The sequence below is a fragment of the Vicugna pacos genome, chromosome 12, assembly GCF_048564905.1.
Source record: "Vicugna pacos chromosome 12, VicPac4, whole genome shotgun sequence".
NCBI classification, from domain to species: domain Eukaryota; kingdom Metazoa; phylum Chordata; class Mammalia; order Artiodactyla; family Camelidae; genus Vicugna; species Vicugna pacos.
This window is the reverse complement of record NC_132998.1, coordinates 31,460,347-31,487,007: the sequence shown is the minus strand read 5'-3', so window position 1 is coordinate 31,487,007 and position 26,661 is coordinate 31,460,347. Positions and strand designations below refer to the sequence as shown.

The 26,661-nt window shown below is 38.1% G+C and overlaps 1 protein-coding gene across 5 annotated transcripts in view; it reads left to right on the top strand.

The window, feature by feature from the left end:
• NR1H4 (nuclear receptor subfamily 1 group H member 4) overlaps positions 1 to 26,661 on the top strand; it is a 102,224-nt gene that overhangs the window by 15,454 nt on the left and 60,109 nt on the right. For 2 of the 5 annotated variants that reach the window (XM_072973179.1, XM_072973174.1), the window contains exons 1-2: positions 18,327 to 18,382; positions 21,364 to 21,586. The exons of 1 other annotated variant lie outside the window; for it this stretch is intronic. The gene's annotated coding sequence lies outside the window, so the exon portion shown is untranslated. Of the gene's footprint in view, positions 1 to 18,326; positions 18,383 to 21,363; positions 21,587 to 23,694; positions 23,749 to 26,661 lie in introns of those variants that run through there. 2 more of the 5 variants (XM_072973176.1, XM_072973178.1) reach the window with 2 other exon arrangements.

The window sequence follows — 26,661 nt, the reverse complement described above, 5'->3', positions numbered from 1 at the left end:
TATCTATCAATGAATGACTCCAAACAAATTCTTGATTGGGATAATGTGATTTAAAAAAAAAAAAGAAAGAAGTTCTTAGAATTGGAAAAATCCTTTATTTAGATAAAAACTATGGCTCCTGTTTTCTGCCTTATCTTTGGCCAAATATTTGAACAGATTTGCAATAAAAAAGCCAGATTGACAGTTTTCGGTTGCATTTCTTTTAATCTATTTCCTTGTGGTACTGCTAGATTATGACAGCTGTTACCTTTTGTTGTATGGGATTATTGACATCTCTTGGGCTAGTCTTTCTCACACCCCTTGGTAGTTTCCTCTCTCCTCTGTTCTTTTAACATGGATGTTTTTCAGACTTCTAGCTAAGGCCTTTTTAGTTACCAGGATGTGCAGGTGATATCTGTATTATTTAGGGAGATTTTGGCTGCAAACATTACAGAACCCAGTAATGGCCTAACAACAATGATTTTAAGGCCATCACAGGACAAGGAGTCTGGAGATAAGTGTGTTCAGGGCCCAGGGATGTCATCAGGTACCAAGGCTCTTTACACCTTTTAGTTGTGGCTCTGGCAGAGCCATCTTGCCAGTTTCTGAATGGCCCCCGAAACTCCAAACCTCAGGGTCACATACAGCACATTTAAAGTGGGAAGAAAGGGGGTTTTGAAGGCAGAAGAGTGCTTTCTTCGCATGTCGCTCTCTGTTTTATTAGAGAGGAGAAATCTTTCCTAGAAGCTCCTCAGTGGACTTCACTTGCCTTAGAAATGAGTCGTGTATCACACCAGTGACAAAGAAAAATGGGGTTACCATTGCTGACTTAACTAATTTTTATTCACCCTCTGAACCAAGTACATCACTCCATGAATAAAATTGCAGTTCTGTTAGCAAGGAAGATGGGAGGAATGATTGTTGGATGGCTAATAAATAGTGTCAAACAAACACTCAAAAATCAGTGTCTTCAACCCAGATCTGATTCATGAAGTCTAGGCCCTTTAAAGCAAATACTTACAAAACATCTCAGACTTCTCCGATTCCATAACTCATCATTTTCCCTAACAGTCCTCAGCTGAAACCCTGAGGTCTTGCCCTACCCCGCAACACAGAACCTCCTCCTGCTGTAATGAAATGAAATGAATGGCATTGCTTCTCAGAACAAGCTTCTCTACTGAGGAAGAAGAAGGACATGACATTTATCTGCAGGCTTCTTTCCATCTTCTGGCTTATTGGTGAAAATGTGCTTCCAAGGCCTTGAGTCTCCCTCACTTGCCTATTTATTACTCAAGCCCTTTTGGGAAAACACTGACTGGGAAAACCAGAGTCTCCGTGGAGTTCAGCCAGGTTTGGACTGCCCACTAGATTTGTTGCAGCTCCTGTACAGCTGGCACAGGGGAGTCCATACCTCAGCTCAGCCCTCATCCCTGGGGAGGCTGAGAAAATTGGAGATGCTCAGATAGGAGGTGATGGTGGCAGCAGCTGGGATGGGAGCCATCTCTGGGACAGTGCCAGCCTGGGAAGAAAGGCAAGTGGCCAGAGCTGGAGGGTCTGCGAGGATGAACAGATCTGGAGTGGTGTGTAAACACATGATCATATGCTTCATGGAAAATGGATGAAAACATCCTGAAAGTACTTTAAAAGTGACAAAAAAGGAAAAAAGTACACATGAGAGAATTCTTTCAGCTACTGCTGATATTTTTCTGGATACTTTTGGATGTCATTTCAACTTTTTTCAAAATGTGATCACATTTATTTTTGTTTCACCAACCCCTCAAATGTCATAAAAGCCAAAAAACTTGATATTCCCAGAATTAGAACACTTAAATTTAAATTTATACTTACTTTTTCATGGACCTGTATTTGAAAAGCAAAACTTTAAAATTAGTGGAATAAAATATTGAAGAATAGTTTTATTATTTCAGACAGGAAAGGATTTCTTAATCAGAAGACAAAAGCACAATTCATACAGAAAAAGAAGTGACTTTAAGATGTTTAAATTCTGTGTATCAAAATTAAAAGATAATCCATTGACTGGAAAAAAGATATTTACCATGCATATAACCAGAAAGGTCTAAGATCCCAAATATGTAAAGAATAGCAACAAATCAGAAAAAACCCAGATAACCCAATACTAAAATGAACAAAGGATATAAAGGGGCAAATGACAGAACAGGAAAACTGAATGGCAAATAAACCTAACCGGTAATCAAAGAAATGCAAAAATAAAATGTGTTACTATAGCATACCCATCATATTGGCAAAAAGTGAAAAACCTGACCATATCGTATGCGAGTGAAGGTATAGGGGAATAAGAGTATGAATTGGTGGAGCGAGTTTGTAGTGCAATTCTTCAGTCTGTTAAAGCTGAAACACTACAACATTGTAATTTCATTTCTGGACACATATCCTAGAAAACATTTGAACCTTTGTGCCTGGAGTTAGATGTGAGAATGCTCATTGCAGCACTGATTGAAATAGTGAAAAATTGAAAACAACCTTCGTGTCTGTCTATGGGAGAATCAAGACATTGCAAAATAATTATAAAATAGAATTAAAACAAATGAATTAGAGCATAATGTTGCCTAGAAAAGCAATTTGCATAACATTATGCATAAAATTTATTTCAAGTTAGAAAACACACAAGAGTACTATATATGGTTTGTGATTCAATATATAATAAAAATGTAAAGATAGTGTAAGAGTAGATAACACACAAAGCTCATTATAGTGGTGACCTTTAGAGACAAAAGTAGGAGATTGGGATTGGGGGTTTTCAGGGCCTTCTACTATATGGGAGGTTTCATTTCTTTCAAATAAGAAAATGAACCAAACATGACAAAAATCTTAAAATTTCTTGAATTTGGTTGGTTGCTGATTTGGGGTTTATAAAAAGATACTCTGTTTTTCTGTACGGTTGGAGACTTCATACTAAAAACACTTATAAAAGAAAATAGCTGAAAGAAAACGTGTAAGCTTAATATAACTTAAATAGAAAATTTTAATTTAATTTAAATGTAAACTAAAGTTATATTCAGAAGCACTCATTGGAAATGGTTGGAAAAAATCCCATCACGTATAAAATACTAAGATTTTTATTTATAACCCAAAATAATGGAGATCTGTCAACTTGATAAGAGTGATTCTACATGCAAAAGGAAAACAAAAAAGCAATACAAAGGAAATGAACAGGTCTTACTTTACTAGATAATCTGATTAGAATGCCTGTCGCAGTGTTTATTGATGTTGCTGATGTTTGCCAGTATCTGTGTAAAGAGGAGTATTAGGCAGGATGTAGTTTTAGTGGTTGTCACAGAGAACCAAAATAAAAGTAGCTTAAACAAGGGAAAAGTCTGTTTCTCTCTCATTTGTAGTCTGAATATAAGCAGTTCAGGACTGAAGCAGTAGCTTCACAGTGTCAGGGACCTGGACCCCTTTTGTCTTGTTTCTCTGTTGTTCTCAACACACAGCCTCCTCTTTTGGCCTCCAAGATGGCCACTTCAACTGTCACCATCATGTCCACATTTCATTCAATAGGAAGGAGGTACAAAGAAAGTGGAGGGCATGCTTCTTCCTTGTAAGAACATGACTAGTGAGCTGCCCCATCATTTCTGCTCATATCTATGGCTACATCTGGCAGCAAGGGAGGTTGAGAAAGTTAGTCTTCATTCTGAATGTCATGCAGACCACCCAAACCCAAGAGATCTCATTCTAAGCACAGAAAGGGAGAATGAATACTGGGAAACAACTAGGCATCTCAGCTCAAGTGGCAAAAATCATTCTTTAACAGTTGGTACAAAATTCTTCTTAAGGAGGGAAGTGCTTTGTGTAGGGAAATACCTTTATGAGTCATTTGGGTATGAAAATACAAGCAGGGCAAAGACTAGGAAACGAAGGTAGAAATAAAAGGAGTTTGGATGCTTCTCTGCATAGGTAAAGGGAGGTATGTGGATTTTTTTTTTCCCTACAAAGAGGGAGAGAGGGAGGAGTATCAAATTACTTGACAGAAGTCTGGACTCTAAACTTTTATCAAGTCTGCCACTGGAAGAAAGGCTCTGTGAGCTTGGGTTTTATGTACTGATGTGTGTGGAAATCTAGGAAAGGGCTGAGTTTCTGTGTGAGCTGGTATCCTGCGTGACAAGGAGATTGCTTGTGAAAGTAAACAGTTCAGAAATGGAAATACTGTGAATCACCCCTCAGCTCTCCATTGGCTTTTTGTCCTTGAACCCAATTTTGGAAGAGTTATTTCCCAAGAGTCTTCTAGATTTTCATAGTGAATGAAGCCCTGGCAGCCCTCTTTTATGTCTTTCATATACTCCTGAGTTCTGTGAAGAACGCAACCCAGGCTCCAGCTGTAGGCTTTGCTAAACTCAGTCTGATCTTAGGGGAGTCCATTCACCCTCTCCATCCAAGCTTCTCTTACCACTGAGACAGTGTGTAACACCATCCTCCATACCAGAACGTCGTAAGATTTGTTTGAGAATTTTGGTGAACATAGTCACAAAGAAGTCTAAACTCTTAAATGCTGGCCAAGACTTTGAAAGTTCTCTAAAGATAGACTCTGGTATTTTAGAAAGTTAGTATTTTGTGGCATAAGCTTAAAAATTATGTTTAAATTGTTAATATTTTAAAAAGTCTTTGTATCTCAAAGACTCAGCTAAATGATATTCACTCGTTCATTCACTATGACAAGTGTTGTCACAAGCATTACATGTGTTAAAGATAACACAATGCATTAAATGTGGCCTTTGCCTTCATGGAGCTTTTCATTAATTGATTCATTCATTCATTGATTCATCAAATATTTACTGAGCACCTGCTATGTGCCTGCCACTGGGCTCAAAACAGCCCAGTGGGGAATGAGATATTCTGCCAGCCCCCATGGAGTTTACTGTGGGTGAGGCAGACATAGAAATCAATAATCACAAGATTGTGGGTTGTATGCTATTGAAGAGGAAAACTTAGGTGCTGTGATTGTTGATAGCAAATATATGACTTTTAAAGCCAATCATTTGTGAGATCTTTAAGATGAAAAAAACTGCAGATTGTGAGAGCCTTCCCAGTTTTCAAAGCATCTGTGATTTCTCTGGTATTGTTTACAGAACAGAGTCTGAGAAAAATCTTTCTTGCTAACAAACCAGAATTTAGTTTATAATTAGACAAGAGGACTCAACAACCAGGGGTGATGGAACATTGCTGATAATCTTAGAGAGGACCAAGGGAAACAGTGTAAAATTAACTTAAATTTTGAGGTTTTAAAAATGTTCATTTGTTTTCCATGGAAACCAAGGTCAGCTCACCTCAGAGACTGGGTATTTATAGGTGGAATTATTTGTTGTATATTTCACCTGCTTTAATCACAAGTAGTGACTATTAAACACTTACTATATGCCAGGTAGTGCTAGATGCTTTATATACATTGTCATTTTTTTTTCTCTCTAAAAGATAATAATGGGGATAGGAATGCATGTGTTGGATTCAAGATTTTGCCTGACTCTGCCTCTGTGTAACTATTTCATCAAAAGGATTTCTGGTAACTTAAATTATTGATTCCTAGTCTCACTGAGGCATAACACTAATTGGCATCACTTTGGTTGTGTAATGAGAGACTACATTTGAATCGCACCTGTTTTTTCCCTGCTGAACATTTATATATACAGAATGGAAGCAACAATTAACTGTGGGAGAAGAATTGACTATATAAGTATTTTTCTATCTAATCTAGGCTTTGTGAAGTACAAACAATTTATTAAAGAAACCATTTCTTTTACCTTGCTGTTCTTGTCAATCCAAAAAGGAAAAGAAAAGGTATAAAAGTAGACATCAGCTTCTAGGCTTAGAAGGAGATGAAAAAATATTTGAGCTTTATTAAGGCTGCTGGAGTTATTTCCTCTGCCGCATGGTGTGTGTTTTTTTGTGAAATTTCCTCATCTTGCTTTCTTAGCTCATGAAACACCAGTTATACTGCTGTGTTTGAGTCAACCTTTCTTGAGGAAATCCTTTTATTTATTTTTAAATTCAATTCATTTAAACTCAAAATGAAGCAAAAAGAAAAATTCTACTGTTTCTCCTGCTCCCCACCTTCCACCTCTGGCAACTACCAGTATGTTCTCTGTGTCTGAACTTATGCCTCCCCCCAGGTATATTTTTATTTATTTATTTTAATTTTTATTGGCATATATTTTATTTGTACATATTATATTAGTTTCAAGTGTACAACATAAAAATTTGTAAAGAGTATACTGCACTGAAAGTTACTATAAAATACTGACTATATGCCCTGTGCTGTGCAATGTGTCCTTGTGGCTTATTTATTTTATACATAGTAGTTTGTACCTCCTAATACCCTACCCCTGTCATGCCCCTCCCCTCCTTCCTTCTCCTTTTTGGTAACCACTAGGATGTTCTCTATATCTGTGAGTCTGTTTCTTTTTTGTTATATTCACTAGTTTTTTTATTTTTAGATTCCACGTAAAAGCGATAACCTATACTGTCTGTCTTTCTCTGTCTGACTTGTTTCACTTAGCATAATACCCTCAAGGTCCATCCAGTGTTTTTGCAAATGGCAAAATTTCCATCTGTTTATGGCTGAATAATATTCCATTGTAAGTATATACCACATCTTCTTTATCCATTTATCCATTGATGAAACCTTAGGTGGCTTTCATATCTTGGCTGTTATGAAAAATGCCACAATGAACATTGGGGTTCATATATCTTTCTGAATTAGTATTTTTATTTTCTTTAGATATATACCCAGGAGTGGAATTGCTGGCTCATTTGGTAGTTCTATTTTTAGTTTTTTTGAGGAACCTCCATACTATTTTCCATAGTGGTTGCACCCATTTACATTCCCACCAACAGTGAGCAAGAGTTCCCTTTTCTCCACATTCTTGCCAACACTTGTTATTTCCAGTCTTTTGATAATAGCTATTCTAACAAGTGTGAGGTAATATCTCATTGTGGTTTTGATTCACATTTCCCTCATGAGTATGATGTAGAGCATCTTTTCACGTACCTGTTGGTCATCTGTATGTCTTCTTTGGAAAAATGTCTATTCAGATCTTCTATCCATTTTTTAGTCAAATTGTTTGTATTTTTGCTGTTGAGTTGTGTGAGTTTTTTATGTATTTTAAATATTATCCCCTTATCAGATATACGATTTGCAAATATTTTCTCCCATTCAGTAGGTTGATGGTTTCCTTTTCTGTGCAGAGGATTTTTAGTTTGATACAGTCACTCATTTATTTTTGTTTTTGTTGCTTTTGCTTTTCTTGTCAGATTCAAAAAATCATTTCTAAGACATATGTTGTGGAGCTTACTACCTATATTTTCTTCTGGCAGTTTTTAAGTTTCAGATTTTACGTTTAAGTCTTTAATCCATTTTGAGTTAATTTTTGTGTGTGGCTTAAGATAGTAGTCCACTTTCATTCTTTTGCATATAGCTGTCTAATTTTCCCAATACCATTTATTGAAGAGATTGTCCTTTCTCCATTGTGTATTCTTGGCTCCTTTGTTATATATTATTTGACCATATAAGCATGGTTTTATTTCTGGGCTCTCTATTCTGTTTAATTGATCTATGTGTCTGTTTTTAATGCTGACACCATGCTGGGTTTTTTTTTTTTCCTGTTTTAATTACTATAGCCTTGTAATTTGGTATGAAATCAGGGAGTATAAAACCTCCAGCTTCATTCTTCTTTCCCAAGGTTGCTTTGGTGTTTTATGATTTCATACAAATTTTAGGACTGTTTGTTCTATTTCTGTGAAAAATGCCGTTGGAACTTTTGATAGGGATTTCATTGGATTTGTGTATTGTTTTGGGTAGATATACATTTTAAAACATTATTAATCTTCTAATCTATGAGCGTGGAATATCTTTGCATTTATTTGTTTCTTCTTCAATGTCTTTCATTAATGTCTTGTAGCTTTAAATATACAGGTCTCTCACCTCCTTTGTTAAATTTTTTCCTAGGTATTTTATTCTTCTTGATGCAATTGTAAATGGATTGTTTTCTTAATTTCTCTTTCTGATAGTTCATTATTAGTGTATAGAAACATAACAGATTTTTATGTATTAATTTTGTATCCTGCAACTTTCCTGAATTTATTTATTAGTTCTAACAATTTCCTGATGGAGTTTTTAGGGTTTTCTGTATATAATATCTTGTCATCTGCACATAATGACAGTTTTATTTCTTCCTATCCTATTTGGATGCCTTTTATTTCTTTTTCCTGCCTAATTGCTCTGGTTAGGAATACTATGTTGAATAAAAGTGGCAAGAGGGGGCATCCTTGTATTGCTCATGTTCACTGTTGAGTATTATGTTAGCTGTAGGTTTGTCTGTATGGCCTTTACTGTGTTAGGGAACATTCCCTCTATGCCCACTTTGTTGAGAGTTTCTTTCTTTCTTTTTTAATCAAAAATGAGTGTTGAATTTTGTCAGATGCTTTTTCTTCATCTATTGAGATGCTCAAATGATTTGTTTTGTTTATGTGAAGTATATTTGGAGTTTCCTACATAATATGCTTCATGAAGGTAGGAAATGCATCAGTCTTGTGCACTGTTGTACACCCAGTCACTGGCACAGAGCAGGGTCTCAGTAAATATGCATCTAATGAAAGATTGAATGAATTAGGGTGAAGTGGGAACGGCTTGTGCTTAGAAGTACACTTTTTCCTCATCACATTATGCACAGAGATTACTGATTTGGAATTAGAGTACATTGTACCTGAGGCTACAATGTAATATTACATTGTAATATATTCTTCTAATATTATTTTGTACCTGAGTATGATGTCTTCTGTTTTTGGAGAAACCAAGAAATCTGAACCCTCTTCACACCCTCACTGGTCTGATTGATAGTCACAGGCTCTTTTTTTCTGCTATTGCCGAGTATCTGTTTGATTTTTAATATTCCCTTCTCCATCTTACTTTCTTTCACTTTTCAGGAGGAAGAAGATAAACTCCAGGTATGATTATAATTTTAGAGTTTATATGTTGTTGCTATAGTCACATTTTCTCATTTTATCACATAGATAGTAGCTTTGTTTTTCAGTACAGTTCACTCAGCAATTAATCCCAGGAAAGCCCACATTTGCAAAGAGCTGGTTTAGTGTTATGCTAAACAGCAATGCTTTAACAAACTATCCATTAATGGAAAAGCCCACAATTAGTTGTATTTAATCATTGGCAATAGATTCACAGAGATGATACTACCAAAGTGATTCACAGAGACTGGTATTGAAATCTTAATTTTTTAATCAATTAGGAAAAAATATTAACAAACCAGGTGTTCAGTACTATAGATATGGAATAACAAAATCAGCAAGAATGGGAGAAAATTCCAGGGATTTTCTTCAGGAGAAGAAAATGAAAGGAGGTGGCATCGATGAAATTAAACTCAGCAATTAAAACTCAGTGAGTAATGATCTAACTTTCTTTATGAAATAATGCTGGGCCTTGTTCTGATGGTAATCTGATTCTCTTGGATAAATACAGTTGCAGGAAAGGATGATGCTTTGAAAATGGGCTTTATTGAAATAACAAAGCATTCACTCTTTTCAGCTTCATCAACGGTACCTGATTCCCAAATCTGATACAGACACACTCCCTTCCTTTGTCTGGAGACAGGAAAGAGGGGGATGGGCTGACAACATCCTAAGTCTAAAGTAATTTATCATTCTGCAGTGAGATATGTCTCCCCAAAGTGTCACCTTGTCCTATATTCTGCCAGTATAATGGTTGATGATGAATCATTATAGTCGGAGTATGAATTTATTTCTGAAACATGAAACTCCAAAGATTGTATAGATATTCAGCTCATCTTTACCTGTTGTCCCTGTCCTGCTTGTAAGACACCACCCTGAGGGGCTTATATCCAAGGAGTAGAGTCTGATTGGTAGGGCTGGACCAGGGTAGAAATTTGCCAGACATGTTAAAAGCAATACTCTTAAAAGCTACAGGCTGCACGGTCCAGGGAGAAAGACTTCAACCACTCCTACAGAAATATCACCAAGATATCGAATCCAGAATGAGCAGGTTTAAATCTCAGGCCAGAAACTCAAGTGTGTGAAAAATAGTTCTATTTTCCATTTTGCCAAGCTGCCAAGAAATTAAATTTTGGTCAATACTGGAACTCTGCCCTGGTATTGTGTTAAGAGCTCACACATAGTCAAAGCTTTGCCATTGGGCTGCCCTCTGTCCCAGCCTGCAGGGGCCCTGCAGCTCGGTTGCTTCTGTGCCACATTCAGGGCACCTGAATCTTTGGCAAGATTTGGAACTGCTGGACTCAGAGCCCAAACTTTCTAGAGAACCCTTGAAACTATTCCCTCAGAAGTCCTCCCCACACTACCCTAGGCAGAGTGGGGAATGAGTTCTCACTAATCTTCTCCCACTTTCCAGTCTTGGAAGGATTCTTCTCTCTCAAGCACTAAGTGCTAGAAGAACCCATAGGCAGAGTAACAGTCACTGGGGCACTAGCAATGCAGGGGAACGTGCATGTATTCACACGGGCACACACACACACACAAATATACACACAGACAGAAACTCTGAAAAGAACTGATATTATAAAAATAATTAATAAAAATAAAAATAATTATAAAAATAATTAATACCATATAATATCACTCATATGTGGAATCTAAAAAAAAACATAAATACAAAACAGAAACAGACTCATAGACATAGAATACAAACGTGGTTGCCAAGGGGGTGGGGGGTGGGAAGGGGCAGACTGGGATTTCAAAATTTGTAGATACTGACAGGCATATGCAGAATAGATAAACAAGATTATCTGTATAGCACAGGAAAATATATACAAGATCTTGTGGTTGCTCACAGCAAAAAAAAAGTGACAATGAATATATGTATGTTCGTGTATAACTGAAAAATTGTGCTCTACACTAGAATTTGACACAACATTGTAAAATGACTATAACTCAAAAAAAAGTTAAAAAAATTAATCAAAAGTAAAAAAAATCTTAATTTAATTGGATTTCTTTTTACTGATGTTATGGGTTAGTATTATTTCTGTTTTGAATTATGTTCAGAGGCTGGTAGTCTTGGCACCATATTCCTCTCAGTCTGGGTCTCTAAATGTCTTAATCTCATCCAGAAGGCACACTTCTTTCTCTGCTCTCAGGGTACCTGTAAAATCTCCTTGAAGAGGGCTGTCCTCCAGCAGCTTCTGCTTTCATCTCAGCTGGATGGGCTTGTGTGTGACAAAGAAAGGAAATATATAAGATCTACCTGTTGCTTAGAGTGGTGGCCTTTTTGGAGGGAGATTGGAGAGCAGAGGGACAACACAGGCAAAGCATCATTCCATTCCTGCTGCCCTGGTTGTGGTTAGAAGTGATAAATGTCAAGACAGAAGCCAAATTTGAAAACCCATTTGTATTCAGTTCTTTTGGGACCAAGGCAAGGAATTAATAACTGCCAGGTTAATGGGGGCTTGTGGGATGCATGTTTATGGATGAAACTCACAACTATTTTTTTCTGCTAATTTTATTTCAAACAAGGGTGGTATTTCTTTCATTTGTCTTGGTTAGAGAAAGAGATCTTCCACATTAATTTTTTTAACACCTTAGATGTATTCCTTTAAGAAACAAAATATTTAGTTATTTTTTGGTGTGTTTGCCATTTGAACTGGAATTTTTTTCCTAAAATATTTTCTGTTCTACCCTGCCTTTAAAAAATAAATTTACTTTTGGTAGGAGGTGGAGATTAGGCTTACTTAATTAATTATTTATTTTTAAAAATGGCAGGACCCAGGACCTCCTGCATGCTCAGCATGCACTCTATCCCCTTACCCTGCCTTTTAAATGGAGGGTGCAAGGCATAATTTACCTCTCTCTGTGGCTCTTGAACACTCATTCTTCCCTGGCCTGTAATACTAAGTGCATTTCTCATACTTTGGGGAGTGCTTTGGTCTCTTGCATTGCTGCTGCCTCTCACTTTGCTCTTAAGTTCTTTTCTGGTTTGCTGGTGAGCATATGCTCTTAGTGGGGAAACCAAGCGACCACAACTGGGGGAGATACCTACCAAATAACAATGAATAAGGCTCTGGACTGGGGATCTATGCCCAGCTTTAGTGCAGGGGCTTTGTGGCAGCCATTTTAATGGCATAATCACATTTTATTGAGGACAGTCTATTAAATAAATGTTAAGCATGGTACTTGGTGTCCTAAATAAAACTTCACGAGACACTAAGACATAGATACTATAATCTCCTTTTTACTAATGAGCAAGAAGACCCAGAGCAGTTAAGAAAGTTGCCCAGTGATGCCCAATGTAGTCACAGATCTAAGACTTTACACAAATATTTCAAACTATGAGTCCTGCTACTCGTTGGTAGGTCATGAAATCAATCTAGTGGGTTAAGACCAGTGTTTTTTTAAATTAGAGTAAATAAAATAGAACATATCAGAATAGATGACACATAGAAAGCCTAAGAACTTCTCTGCAAACTGCATTTTGGTTATGTATCTGTGAATGTGTGTGTGAATACTGTGTTGTGATATGAAATTTATTTACTACTGTGGGTCACAGTCCAAAATATCTGAAAAACTCTGTTCTCCAGGGCACTACTCCAGAGGAGAGGTTGTTAGAAATGTGATTTAAGGAAACATGGCTGACACTAGAACTCATTACAACCAAAGCAGATGAGGTGAATGGTCTAATATTTATTGAAGAAAAGTTAGAATTTCATTATAAAACTATGTACATAAAACTATTGATGAAGCATTTAGAATATTTGCTTGAATCAAAGAGGCCTCAGGAACCATTCCGAGTAACCATCTAAGTCAATTAAGACCTTCATGGTTAATAGACACGAATTTACCGTAAAGGATAATAGCTATAATTTATTCAGAATTTATGTTAGGTCCTGTTCTAATTTTTTTTACACACAAAATCTCTTTCAACCTTTGTAACAACTTTGTGAGGTTGATATTACCCATAGCTTAAGATGAAGTCTGGGATGCAGAAAACATGACTGATTCGAATTCAAGTTGATTTCTGCATCATCAGGTCTAATTTAGAGGGAAGGATAGCAATACTCTGTCTCCCCTCAGAATCTTTTAACAACTTAACTTTTTTTCTGATGGAAAGTTTTTCTCTGAATCTAATTTAAATTGCTCATGTGGCAGTTGAAGCCCTTTTTCTCTTTGTCTCCTTTGTGGCTGCAGAGAACAGCTGGTCACCATCCCACTGACAATGATGCGTCGTCAAGGAGGGGACAGTAATTGTCCTGCTTCAGAAATGACAATCTCAGCTCCTTAAACTATTTTTCCTTGGTCCTATTTTCCCCCAACCCTTCAATTAGTTCTTTGTTTCTTGCCCAGTCCTTTGAGGACAGCTCCACATCTTAACTCCTTACCAGCACTGGATGTGGGACAGGGTGAAGTTCCGGCACTTCTAGTTTATGTTCCTTTCAGTTTCTCTAAAATGAGCATCACATGGCTGACTCCTAACCTGCAGTCAGCCTCAATAACCCCTTACGGCCCCTCCCAGATCCCTCCACACCCAGGTCTTAGCTTCCTGTGTGTCTGCTCACAACTGCAGAGGACACCCAGACTTCTAGTGACCTTCACTTCATTTTGTGTTAAAATTTGTCCCAGTCTCTGTACCTCTGCCTCTCTCCTTGTAATGCCCTTACCCCATTCTCCAAATATCCTCACAACTTCCCCATCTTTAAAGACACTGCTCAAAGGCTCAGCCCTTCCTGATGACCAGGAGGATGGACTCTCCCGCACCTCTGGCCAGCTGCATACCTTTTCTGTTTCTCTCTAAGCTCTTTTGAATTTCTGCCTCAGAATCTTGGTGTACATATCATCATTTATTAAAAAGTTTAATTTGCGGTTTAATTTTTAAAATAGGCAGTACATGCACATAATATACAAAAGGCACACAGAGAAAACATTTTCCCAATACCTTGTTCCTCAGATGCAGGCAACCTGTGTTATCAGTTTCATATATATAATTCCAGACATAGCCTGTGTATCTAATTTGTGATCATATGTGTTTAACAACTACACACATTTTCCTGTACTTTCTTTTCAATTAGTAATATAGCTCAGATACCCTTCCATTATGAGCTAATAAAGAGCCTCCCCCATCTTAGTTATGGCTGCATAATATTCCATTCTATAGCTGTACCCTAATTGATTTCACCAATCCCTGCTAAAGGACATTTGATTTTAAGAGGAGAAGCTTTAGAATCAGACTACTTTGGTAGAATTCTTACTAGAATTATTAGCTATGTAATGTTTGGCAACTTACTTCTCTGTGCCTCTGTTTTCTCATCTGTAAAATAGGAATTACAATAGTACCTCCTTCCTAGTGTTGTTGTGAGGATTAAATGTGTTAATCAATGTAAAGTACTTAGAATAATGTGTGGCACGTGGTAAGCTCTTAATAAATGTTAGTTGTTGATTGAGTTGTTTCCCAAGTTTTGCTATTGCATTCTATGCTGCAGTGAATAACCTTGAACTAAGGAGTGATGTCCAAATATTTAACAACGCTTACAGCACAAGTGCTGGCCAGTCAGAACAAGGCTAGCCATAGTGCTGAAGCGTGATCCTGGGGCCCTTGCAGTATTGAGCGTTACCTCCCGAGGTGCCGGTTTGCAGCAAGGTCTGGAGATTTGGGGGTAGGGGCTGGATGACAGGGCAGCAGTAGGATACCTAGCAGGCTTAGGTCAGCAGTGTTTACCAATGAGTAAGTAATAATTTCAATATTTTAACAATCTGTACAGCAGTTCTGGAGCATACCAGGGGAATTTAGCTGTGTTCAAACATCATTTCACACATCTGTGCATATATCTTTTAGAATGAATTCCTGGAAGTAGAATTGCTAGGTAAAACTTATGCACATTTGCAATTTGTCCTACTTAGAGGTTGTACCTATTTACACCCCATCAACAATAGACAAAAGTGCTTGTTTCTTCACCCTTACTGACATGATATGTTAGTGAACTTTTTACCTTTACCCATCTGTTGGGTGAAAAATGATATCTCAGTATGGTTTTAATTGGCATGTCTATTATGAGTGAGTTTGAATGTCTTTTTACATGTGTAATGTTCATCTGTTTCCTTTTTTATTGTCCATCTTTTTGTATGCTTTACCCATTATTCTTTTGTGTCGTTGATCCTTTTCTTATTGATTTGTAGGAGTTCTTCATGTTATCATGTGACATTCATTCTTTTAAACTGTAGAGATTTATTGGTTACCTACAGCAGCCTTGGTGCTGTGCTAGGACTAGGGATACAGAGTTTGAAAACAATCTCAGTACTTAAACCTTCAAGGAGTTTACAGACTAGTGAAGAAGACAGATTAAAGACATAAACCATTGCAATAAAGAATGAACAGTGCTTTGAGGGAGTGAGCATGGGATGCTTTGAAGGCACAGAGGAGAGATAATATTCATGTAGACTGTGTCTGATTAGGGATCTGCAAAGGGTATACAAAGCCTTTGAGTAGCAGATGCTTAATAAATGCTTGTTCTATGTGTAAAGATGGATGATTTAAATACCTGGTTAACTCCTCTGTTTCAGATTCATTTTGAAGAAAACCAGCATTATGATTTCATCATATGTGATTCTATTCCATGGTCATGACCTGCATCTAGCCCCTGAAACACCACCACTGTAAAGCTCTATAAATATACCTTCCTGATGGCAAGTAGCTTTGTCTCCATTGAAGACAGATAGCTTACCATTGAACTATCAGCTAAATTTCCCAAACAGATGGAGGCTTTTCCAAATATAAAGTGGACCTCGTTCCCAAATGTGATCCTTTGTTCTACCACTAATAATCTTTTTAGCAACCTCTGGGTTTTAAATGCAAGTTGGACATAATATAACACTCAGGTCCAACACTGACCTTCATCTTTCTATTGTATCTTTTATTTCCTTTATTGAGAACCTGCTGCGAATATTTCACATCTAATTAACCCGTATAGCAGCACATGGCATTAAATGGGTCATCCTATTTTAAGACCATTTCTTATGAATTGAATGCAGTTTGGACAATCCACTCCAGCTGGGGATGGAACAATTGAGCACAAGCCTTGAGCAGAACAAAAGTTCTAAACAGCTTCTCTTATGTGTTGTTCTAGTGCATGGCCGACTTTTGAAATGCTGTATGTCATAAACTCTCTAAGCAGCTTGTACTTTATCCACCGAGGCTGAGAGTCACCACTTCAGCTCTCAGCAGTGCCAAAGGAAAGAATTCCACTTTCTTATCAGGAAGAGTTCACGTTGTCTGAATTCATAGACTGGACCAGCTACAGACTTTGTGGGGCTCAGTGGCAAATGAAAATATAAGGACCTTTTTTTCCTAAAAAAAATTAAGACTTTCCAAAGAATGATGGCAGAGTGTTAAATAAAACATAGAGTCTGCTAAGTGAAGGTCCCTGTGTGACTGAACAGGTCCCATGCCCATGAAGCAGCCCCGTTAATGGACCACAGGACACTACAGTGGCTCAGCACAGCACAGCTAATCCCTCCATCAGACCCTCGGAACCACAGATGTGAAAGGAACCTTGGCTCTCATCTGGTTGAATATCCTCATCTTACATGTAGGGAAACTGAGGCTTAAAGAGATGGAGTCGATTAAGTGCCAAACATAACTGGACAGAGGCAGAACCAGACCTATAATCATAGACATAATATGACTAAAATACATGCAGAAGAGAGGTCCAGATTACTTGTCATGCCCCCAAATTTATACCTTTCCCCTACTATAAAACCATGACTTACATTCCACTATTTTAGTAGCTAATTTTGTGTACCTATGAGAATTTTATCACATTTTTCCACTAGAGAAACTAAATGGGATGTGTGTCCTTTTTTTCCCCCCTTGGTTTCCTTCTCCACCAAATTATGTGGAGAATCTAAGTCCATGGGCACTGATTCATTGATCTTTTTGACTGATTGGTGCTTTTCAACCTTTCTAAACTTTGACCTGACAACTGTGTTATACTGAAATCTGGGTTTCATCAATACACACATACATAAGTGAAACAAGAGCTACTTAATGTGCTTAAGTACATTAATCAGTACTTACCTTTCTACTTGCAAAGGAAATATTTGTTATGCTATTACAAATATATATATAAATATATATATATACATACATACACTATTTCATTGAAAGGAAACAAATGTTGATCGTGACCAACTAAATTGATTTCATGAACCACAATGGATCATACCACAGAGTTCAGAAAACCCTGCTTGAATGCCCATGTTGCTTCTCTCCTGGGAAGGGTAGGTGAGGACTGGAGGCACCTCTGAGGAAATCTTCTCTAGAGAAAAGAATGACTAAGGCCACCATGTGCTGGCAAATAGGCAGGAAATAGACACATTTGGATCCTACTGGGGATATACAAATTGGCAGTCTTTCTGAAAGCAATTTGCTAAGTTTACTGTAGAATCGTAAATATATGTTCACTCTGACTCAGTAATTCCATCTCTAGAAAACCTAGCCAAGGAGATAATCATAGATAAGCCAAAGGTTTAGCTAAAGGGGATGATCATTGTAAAATCATTTATAATGGAGGAAAATTAGAAACAATTCAAAAGTTAAACAGTAGGATTGGTTAAACAAGGGCATGTATCTATGAACTGGAGTAGCACACTGCCATTAAATTTTATACATGTAATGAAATATTTAGTAATATCAAAATATTTATGATGCATTAAATGCGAAAAGCAAATTCAAAGCAGTATATACCTCATGATACCATTTTTTAATGAAAAGAGAAGACTTGGATGTATCTATTTTTCATTAAAAAGTTTGGAAGAAAACATCAAAGTTTTGATAGCATAGTCTATGAATCTATGGGACTATAGGAATATAGATGAGTTTTATTTTCTTCTTTATCTTTTCTGCAGTGACCATTATTACTTATGTTATTAAAAACAACAACAACAACAACAACAACAACAAAGGACTCCTTTAAAAAAGAGAGGGGCAACGAAGATACAGAGAGCAAAGTGAATTTGATCTAGGATGAGTGGAGAAACTCATTTGCGCCTTCCTAAGTAAAATATGGTAGTGTTTTATCTTATGGGTTACATATTCCATAAAACAGGTTGTAAATATTTTCTTTTTAAAAAGTTTGATCATTAAGATTGGCCATCCAGATTCAGATGAAGCTTCAGTTGCATTCTTCAACATCTATAGGAGAGTTATCTCTTCAGTGTAGACCCAGTGACCTTCAATGAGTCACCTAGAATAGCTGAATGCAGAGATGGGTGGAGTCCCTGTAGGGTTTCTAGCTTCTGGAAGATTTCACATCCTGTGGGGACTGCCAGATGCTTCCCTTTGATGTCTTTATACCATGCATTTTCATGTGACACTTCATGTTGATCTTCACAATAGCCCTATGAGGTAGGTATTCTTTTCCCATTATTATATTATTTGGGTGGGGGAGGGGGGAGAAAATTAAGACCCAGAGATTGACTTGCTCAGGCTATATGGCAAGACAATTTAGGACTTAAACCCAAGCCCCTGTCTTTAACACCTGTGTTTTCAGCACTACCCCTACCATGTTGCCCTAAGTCTTGGAAACCTCTTCTGAAAGCACAGCTTCTTGAGCGTTGTGTGCCTAACCAGAGAAAAGACATTATTCAAGGCATAAGGACCACTGCAGACACTTTCTGATAGATTGATTCAATGTGGGGGCAGAGATTTATGCTCACAACCAGGCCTGAGCCAATAGGGAAAGAAGCCAGCTTGATTATCCAGGCTTTTCCTCCTTTCCTTCCTTTGTGCATTTTAGTGTCCCCTGTGGTCAGCACCCTGTGAACATGAGTGCCTTGGCTCTGTTCTCTGACTGTGGTGATCACCCAAGCCTCTCAGTCCTAGGCTAGGTTGCACCCCCCGCTACACCAACATTCAAAGTTTACCTGTTTACCCATTTGCTTCAGGATCTTTTATAGTCCCTGGTCTGGGATGAACTCATTCGTTAGGGTTGAGGGGAGAAATTTTCAAAAAAGAGAGGGATTGTGGAGAAGATAGGAAGCCAACTCATTAATCAAGAAATAATGTCTATGAATGGACATCTTTTTTGGCAGAATGGCTTTCCTACTACAGAGAATACCATACCAGAGTTGGTCACTAACAATATGTTAATGACTTCCTTAATTTATATTCCATTCAGCAATTAATTAAAATAACTCAGTACTGATAAGAATTTTATAGAATAAATATTTTGATCTCACTTTGCCTGAGTTGATAATGGAACAAAGTATAGGAGAAAAAATATATCAGCTTTGGAGAAAATGAACTTAAGTTTAAAGCCCAGCTTTCTTGCTTTGTTGAGTCATTGAATGTCTAAATCTTAGTTTCCTCATTTGAAAAATGGAGAAATACTTCTTAGCTCCTAAATTGTAAGGATAATATGTAAGAAGTCCTCATTCCCCCAATGGTGTGCTGAGTCAGCTTGCTCTGGGTCACAAGAGCCAATTTTGTAATTTGAGCTAGTTGTAAACGTAGCCACTATTAAAAATTAAATTATATAAGCTTATAATTAAATACATTTTTAAAGCAAAGGTAATAAATACTTAAAACTGATCACATCCTAATTATTTTACTACATTTTACAATTATCTGTGCTTTCATGAACATGTGACTTATGCTGTTGTCTGAAGTAGTAGCTGCTGTTGTGGCCAAGGGGTTTGCTATCCTGGGAATAAAGCCCGTCCAAAGAATGTAATCCTCCTTAGGTTTAACCACTGTTTGTTATTACCAAAGTGGCCATTAGCATTGTTTGCCTTTTTACAATCATGTGGATACAAAAAAAGTAAAAGAAATTTGTCAACTGTCTAAAAAAAAAAATAGGCTATTCATGCCTATTGGATCTGAATGATGGAAATCCTAATGGTTTGCCTCTGTACATCTCTTCCCAGCTCTGTTCAGTGACATCATGCTCTTAGTTTGAAATAGGCCACAGTGAGAATATTTGCACCATGGAAATGAGTAAAATCTACAAATTTGTGCTCCATTTACTGTTTTTTTTGATTGTCTAACAGAGTGTTTCTTAATTTCAGCACAATTGACATTTGGGGCTGGATAATTCTTTGTTGTAGAGGGATGTGCTGTACATTGTAGGATGTTTAGCAGCATCTCTGGTCTCTACCTACTAGATGCCACTAGCGCTCCCTCCAAGTGATGACAATCACAACTGTCTCCAGGTCTTGCCCAATATCCCCTGCTGGACAAAATTGCCTCTTTTTCTCCCTATTGAGAGTCACCAGTCTAAGGGGCTGGCAAACTAAGGCCAGTGGACAAAATTTGGCCTGTGGCTGTTTTTGTACAGCCTAAAAGCTAAGAAGAGGTTTTATATTTTTCAAAGGATGAAAAATATGACAGAGATCAGATGTGGCCACAAAACCAAAAATATTTCCTTTTTGGCCCTTTAAGAGAAAAAGTTTGCTGACCTCTGGTCTAAGTGATAGAGAAGATGTTAATAATACAGAGTATTTACATTGTGAAGCACATAGAAAATTGAGGAAATGTTCTTCCAGTGTTTGAAACTATTATTTGATTCAGCAAAGAAGCTCTTCACATCTCTGATGAGTGAGTGAAATCCAACATACGTAGCATAGGAGCTGAAAGAGCATTCAGTTTAATGAATATAGTTTGTGTGAGACTAACAGTTCAACAGTGCGTCACATGTGAGATTTCAGGACAATAACTATATTGGGAAGGAGTTAGTGGACTGGAATGCAGTTCCATTTGTCAAATCACAGTTGAAATGCAACCAGAAATTGGCTACCAATACAAGAGTTTAGCAAAACTCAACAAAAGCATCCTGTGAGAATCAATTTGCTACATGGAATTTATAATACACAAAATTGTGTATTATATTATTATTTGTAAAACTTGTGTTACACATCTATTATATCAGAAAAATTTAAAGAAACATGTAAATGTACATGTGTGTAGGTACCCCCCTCCCCTACTCCAATAGCTGGTTATTAAACATTTCCCAACACACCACTGCCCCCACCCATCCTACCCCTATTTCTTTGTGGATTCTCCATGCTCTTAATTGAGAAACAATGGCCTTCTCTTTACTTCATGGGATTCTCCAAGCTACCTCCTGCCTCAGAACCTTCCCTTACCCTGACCTGCTCCCTTTTCTCCTCCTCAGTACCTTTCACTCTTCTAGGTCCTTCAGCTCCAGTCCATTTGCGTCAATATGAGAGTTACTGTGAAATGCTCAGAGAAAACAATAACAGTTAATGGTTATGTAGCATTTCAGCATATCAGATACTCTGTGTGTATCAGCACCTTGTATATATTCATTCATTTAATCCTTATAATAACTCCATGAAATAGGTAGTAATTATATTTCCATTTCACAGATGAGAAAATTAAGACATTGAGATGTTAAGTTAAAGCCTAAGGTCTAAAGTCACAGAGCTCACAAGTGGCAGAGGTGGTAGACTTCAGAGTCCGTGTCCTCAACCATCACCTTCCATGGCTGATGAAGAGAATGAAATCACAATACAGGGTCTTGCCATCCAAGAAGAATTGGTCTGGGAGTCACTCAGGAGCCCCTTGGGTGGCCCAGAGCTGCAGAGCCCGGTGAGTGTCAAGGCTGAGATTCTTCAAATGGGCAAGGGAGCATTTTCAGGGGCTGGGTTCTCCTGTTCCTGGTGGTAAAGAATGTGGAGGGCTGTGCTTCAGTACTCCCACGGGGGTAGGGAGTGTGAGCCTATAAGACCTGTAGATTGTCATTTAATCAGAGAAGTAAAAGCAAGCTTTCCTAACAGATTTGAGTGCCGGCCTCCCACTAACTTTACAATGGGGAACATTGTCGCGCGCACACACACACACACCCATGTGCATGCACAGGCACGATACTTTTGAAAGTTATCATTTTCTCAGCTCACTCATTGATTCAGTTAAAAAATGGTTATGTGATGCTTTTTTTCCAGGCTCTCTCAATTATCTTTTTATTGAAAATTGAGTAAAAAAAGGTAGCATCCAGGTTGAAGTAGCCATTTTATTCCAGATACAGTTGGTACACAATAAAAACCCCATATTCAGAAAATAGGACTGATTTTAATGCATCTTATTCTTAGAACACTTTCACCATTAAAAGTGAATCCCAACTGTCTTTTTTTATGATGAAAAAGCAATATTTTTAGATTTTAAATAGGTTTTAAGGTTTACATGAGGCTTTTTCCATGAGAAGCACTGTAATAAGACCAGGGATAGATACAGAGGCAGGTCTCCTACCATGCTTGTCCTTGAGAAATGTTCTTGAAATGTTAAAGAGATAAGTAGATAACTATAATATACAAGGTCAGAGGAATGAAGGGATAATGAGAGAACTATAATAAAGGATGAGGGGAGTTTGGTGGGCATAGTAGGGGCAGATGAGGAATGGGGTTGACTTTCAGGGAGAACTCAGCATTTGAGATAGGCCAGGAAGATGTTTGGATAAGAAAGGAAGGCAGTTTAGGTAAAGGGAAGAGTTGGGGCAATGATGTGGAGGGAGGAGAGCTCGGCACAGGTGGGTAAGAAGTTGGGATCTCTGAAGAGACAGGATGTGAGAAAATGCTAGAAAGACAGGTTAGGGCTGTCAGCAGGTGGAGGGGGTCAGTCCATAGCATTTTAAGTTTATTTTTTAGGCCATGGGAATCCACTGTGGATTTTTGATTAGGAGAACATCTACCAGGATAGGATGCTGGGTACATAGTGTGCAGTCAGTATCTGTTCAACTGATAAAGGAAAGAAATAATAATGCCTAAAATTTATTGAGTGCTTGCTGTATGCCAGGCACTTTTCTAAACATTTTACACATTTTCAACCATGCATGTAATTCTCACCGCAGCACATAAGAGGGTTGCACTATCCCCATCATGCAGATGAGGAAACCAAGACTCAGAGAGTCTGTGTCCTGCCCAAGGTTGTGACAAGTGAATGGGTATCTGACCAGAGCCCCACGCTTTATCCTGCTGTGCAATTTGGAAGGCAGAAAAAGGAAACAAGAGTTATGGAGCCAACATTGCTCTTCAGAAGGGAAGCTGTGGTAGGCCCAAATTAGTAGAGGAAAAGGGTGGGTTGGAAGTCAGAGACATCCCAAAGATAGAATCCACACGAATCTGTTATTACTTGATAGAGAAAGGCTGGGGGAAGGAAGGGTCAAGAAGCCTCAGAGTTGCTAACTTCAGTCCCCTGGAGGTGGTGGAGCTATTAAAAGAAATTGGAGAGAGGGAGAGAAGATGACAGTTCAGTTTTAGATGATGTGTGCAGAAATCTGAGTACTCAGAACCCTAAAAATTGCAGCCTGCAAAGAAATGTTTTAAAAGGCGAGCTCCTCAGCTTTGTCACAGTCCCTACCCTGGGGTTCTGGGAGTTTGTCCTGGAAGTCTCAAGGCTATCCCAAGGTTCCTTTCTCTGTTTATATCATTTAGCAGGGAAACGATTGTTAATGACTAATCTCTGTCCATGAGGCACGGAGCCAAGGCAGAGATGCTTCTGCTGGGACGGAAGGCCGCCTGTGATCACCCACGGCTCTTGCTGGAATTCCCTCCTCCTCCTCCTCCCCCCACTGTCTCCTGGACTCACCCCAACACGAATTCAGATTTTGAGCATCAGTAGCAAAATCACCAGGTTTGGGGGAGGAAGACTGATTCAGAACCCTCCCTGGGCCTTGAAAGCTCCCCTCCGAACTAAGACAATCCGGGTTAGTACCTAATTTCTCTGGGAGAAGGCTGTCTATCTCAAGGCAAAAGCGGGTAAGTCGTCATTTGAAGTTTCTCTTTAACATTTTGGCCGATGAATGAATTCTAAGTTCTAATGGAGTTTGATGTAAAACTCTTGAAGTTAATGGATCTAACTTTATGTTACTGAAAAAAATGGGTTGCTTTCCTTATTGAAAAATGATTTAGAACTATCTTTTAAACATTATGGTCACCCAGAAGAATCACCGGAGGCAGAAATTTTGGAAATGTCCTATTCTGATTCCATAGGCAACTTCACCTGTATAGTATGCTGGAATTTGTGCTATAATTGATCAAATCCTGATGTGAGTTGGGGATTACTCACGTCAGGTGACTTGGGATCTTGGACTGGGATGGCATTTCAGCTATGCTTAATTGAAACCGAGATTTTTCCTAGGAGAAGGAAAGGAAGAGTAGAAGCGTTCTCTTCTGACTTCTATTGTAAACTCTTCTATTACTTTCCATTTCTTATATTAATATTAGTTGGAAATATTAAAATAAGATGGAAAATGTTAGGAAGAACTTTATTTTTAAATATGTCCAAAATCTGAAGCTGCAGATAAGATATCTCCTTGTCTGCTTGCTGCCATAGTGAGTTAGACAACTCTGAGGGGAGCCTAGATCATTTCTCTTAATTGAGTTTTTATTTAGAAGGGAGGGGTGGGGGAGGGGGATGCAAATGACTCCTGCTGATTCTTTGTCTGAAAAACTCACCTGAGCTTTAAAGAAATCTGCTTGCCACTGGTGCTGCCTCAGAACCACCTCAGCAGAATCCACAAGAGGGATAGAGAAAGATGTCGGGGAAGCTGTCCCTGGCGGGTCTGGCTGTGACTTTATAAAAATGATAGATGTCTTGATCTCTGAGTCACCCCCCCCAAATTGTGGACCTGTGCCATGTGTACCGTGGACTTTTCTGTTTTGCTGAGAATGTTGCAATATGGCTGATGCAACTCCAAGTTAGCTGATAAAATACTGTCCTGGGAGGACGCTCTCTTGTCCTGAGACCCTTCCTCACGGTTTGCAGCTTTGTTTTTCCATCATACACCTCTGCCCTCCCCTCTGCATTTGGAGAAGAAAAGTAATGTGATCTCTGTCCTTCCTCTGATCTCCAAAATCTGGCCGCATGGGAATGGAACACCCAATAGTTGTGAGGCCCTGAGTACTTTAGAAGGAAAAGAAGGGAACTGTGTGTGTGCATGAGTGCGTCACAGACTTTGCCTAAATGGCCTGTTTCCTTCTCAAAATAACCCTGCAAGGAATTTCTTATACTCATTTTACAGATGAAGAAATTGAGGCCTAAAGAGTACAAGTAACCTGTCCACAGTCACACAGTTCAGAGGTAGTAGGATCTGAATACGAGGGTAGATCTTTCTGACTCCAGAGTCCTTCCCTTGCTACCCTGATGTGGGAGGCTGGAAGAACTTGAAGTCTGGAATAATGGCAGAGCAGACAGACTAGCCTGCAAATGTCTCAGTTTGACAGGGGTGACTTGTTAAGCCTCAGCACAATTTGAAGATTCTCAAAACCTCTTAGGGTTATTTTCTAAAAACTGCACCAGGAACAGGGGAAGTGGAAAGTTTTCAGCACTGTTTGCTTTAACTCAGAGATCAGTCTAGGAGAGCTGATTGGAGACTTCAGTTATCAGCATCTTAATTAAAGACTCGGTGAACCCGCCCTGGTGGTGTGATTGAGGACTTCCGGGAGGCGCTCAGAACTGCTGTGGTGCCCAGAAGCTTTGGGTTATGAACACCAGGAGAATAACAGCACCATGTGATAGATTTTAAGAGGCTTGTATTGTCATTAGGTGAGTGGATAAAGGAAAGAATGAAGGTTTATGTTCTTTTCTTGAGAGGGAGTGTTTCCCCTTCATTTTGCTCACAGTCTCCTTTTTCTCTTAAATCCTAGCAACATAAATCATGAAGGGACTAAAAGAAATGGAAACACTTTTCTTCTTCCCAGGTATTTCTTGCTGCTGCAATATTTTCTACCAGCAGAGATGTAGCTACAAGGCATCACTCTAAGAGTATCCTTAGTCTCCCAGCTGCAAGGAGAGGCCAAAGTCATCTTTATCTAAAAAATATCCATCCTTCCCTCCTCTCTCCCACCTCTCTTTTCTCTCATCCCGGTCTGCAGCCCTCAAACCCCCTTGCCCTCCATAGTGAGTAATTTTCTCTCTCAGTTTGCCCCTTTCCAGTATTGGCCATAAAGGAATGTCTGCTATTTTTACTGTCTCTCCTCTTTGTAAATTTGTGTCAATACAAAGCTAACATAATGCAACCTGATTTGCAAAGGAAAGTATTGCACAGGAAAACGTGATTTTGTTTTTCTTTGTTAGGTCTAAGAATTACAACAGAGTTCTGGTGACCAAAATTAATAGGAGTGGCTATAAAATGAATTTTTACTTATTTTCATTTTTCAAGATAAAATCCTAATAAAACTTTACTGCTTCTATTTAAAGATTTTAGTTCCCACTTTAAATAGAAGCAGTCCTACAATGAACATTCTTGTGCATATGGGCAAAGGTTTATCTAGGGAAGATACCCAAGAATGAGAATTGCATTTTGTTTTTAATCTATACTGCTAGAGTCCTCCAAAAAGGCTAAAAACTACATATCCACTAATAGTGTGTGAGAATACATATTTCCACACTTCTTCAACTTTTAATATTATCAAACAAAAAAATGTTGATGATCTGATAGATGGAAATGATAACCCAGTTATATTAATTTGCATTTTTATAATTATGAATCAGGTTCAAATGTTTTGTATATTCATTGGCCACTTGTATTTCCCTTTGGGTGAATTTCCTGTTTACATCCTTTGCCAGTTTCTCCCTTGGATTGTTTATCTTTTCTGTTTTCATTTATAGGAGTTATATATTGTTTATACTAATTTTAGGCTGTTGTTTATGTTGTAAACATTTTCTCC